At 34.0% G+C, this 1,676-nt stretch overlaps 1 long non-coding RNA gene across 1 annotated transcript; it reads left to right on the top strand.

The window, feature by feature from the left end:
* Positions 1 to 1,676, top strand: LOC110440843. Its single transcript, XR_002461787.1, has 2 exons — positions 1 to 72; positions 421 to 1,676. It is a non-coding gene; the product is annotated as an uncharacterized LOC110440843 (long non-coding RNA).

The following is a 1,676-nucleotide window of genomic DNA, read 5'->3' as shown; positions in this document are numbered from 1 at the left end:
ACAGTTTTGATATCAGTACATTCACAGAATCTACATCAGCAGATCAAGAGTCTATGTTTTCTCCTCATATAGGTATGTGTATGACCTTATGGTATCATAAGGCTATTTTCCATGCTCACTCAATGATTTTCATTATTATGTTTACCTATTTTTATGTTGGAATAGGGATAACAAAAAAATAGTTCAGGAAACTGAATTGACAAGGATTTTTTACACATCAAACTATTCTCTGATGTATCAAGATACATATGTATACAGTACTCAACATGCTTCTGTGATTATTAACTGTCTTCATGTACTAATGTTGTATATATTATGTATGCAGTATTGATATGTATAATATTAACCATGCTCAATGGAAATGTACTCTAATGATTCCTTAACTTTTAAGCTCATGTAGATGTATTTGTGTGTTTGCAGATATCCATGATGCATGTTTAAAAAAAATCACAGAGTTAAAGTTGGAGAACAAGCAACTTCAACAAGAACTGGCAAGGTTGCAGACAGAAAGAGATGATCTTGGAAACACCATCAATCAAGTCAAATTTGGAGTGAAGACTATTGAAAACAATGACAGTCGTGTTTCATTCTTCACTGGTTTACCATCATTTGCTGTGTTTTCATGGTTACTTACTTTTCTTGTGTCTGTACTTCCAAAATCACAGTGTTTAGATCCAGGAAATGTACTGTTATTGATTTTAATGAAACTCAAGGTGAATCTGTTTAATCAAGACCTAGCTGTGAGATTTTTTGTGTCAGAAGCACATGTGTCAGATCTTCTTAATAAAGGACTCCCAACTTTAGCTACGCATCTCCGTTTTCTGATACAGTGGCCTGGGAAAGAGGAAATAATTTGTTCTACTCCAACAGTTGTGAAACAACTATTTAAAAACTGCAGGTGTATAATAGATTGTACTGAAATCTATATTGAGCGTCCAGGGAACTTGACAGCCCGTGCGACTACTTGGTCAAATTATAAACAAAACAATACACTTTAAGTTTTTGATAGGGATCAATCCATCAGGCTGTATAACATTTTTATCAAAAGCCTTTGGGGGCAGGACATCCGATAAGGTAGTTACACAAAGATCAAGATTCTTAGATTTGATAGAAAATGGGGATGTTATTTTGGCAGACCGAGGATTCTTAATCAGTGAGGATCTTGCCTCTCGAAATGCAACTTTGGCAATTCCTGCTTTCACAAAGGGAAAACTACAACTGAGCCAGAAAGATGTTGAGATGACAAGAAAAATTGCTAGAGTAAGAATTCATGTGGAGCGTGCAATTGGACGCTTTAAAATGTTTCGCATTTTGAGTGGAGTCATGCCAATAGCTTTAGTTCCCCATTGTGACTCAGTATCTGTGATATGTGCTGCATTGTGCAACTTGCATCCAAGTTTAGTTAACAATTAACTGTGTCTCATGACATAAAGAAAACAAGACCATCTGTTATGTAACTAAAAGAAAACAATAAGGCTGAAGTGTAGACATGGTGTATGTATATATTTTTGCAATAAATTATTGAGATAAATACATGTATGATATACATTGTATTGTCAGAGAAATAAACATATAACTGAGCATTGCTTATGTCTTTCAAAATCTGGACAATAATTTTTGTTAAGGTACTTATAAAATAATGTCCATCCAGTTATATTACTATATTTCACACATTT

The sequence above is a fragment of the Mizuhopecten yessoensis genome, unplaced genomic scaffold (genome assembly GCF_002113885.1).
Source record: "Mizuhopecten yessoensis strain PY_sf001 unplaced genomic scaffold, ASM211388v2 scaffold711897, whole genome shotgun sequence".
Taxonomy (NCBI): Eukaryota; Metazoa; Mollusca; class Bivalvia; order Pectinida; family Pectinidae; genus Mizuhopecten; species Mizuhopecten yessoensis.
The sequence above is the reverse complement of the archived record's forward strand: the minus strand, read 5'-3'. Positions and strand labels throughout refer to the sequence as shown.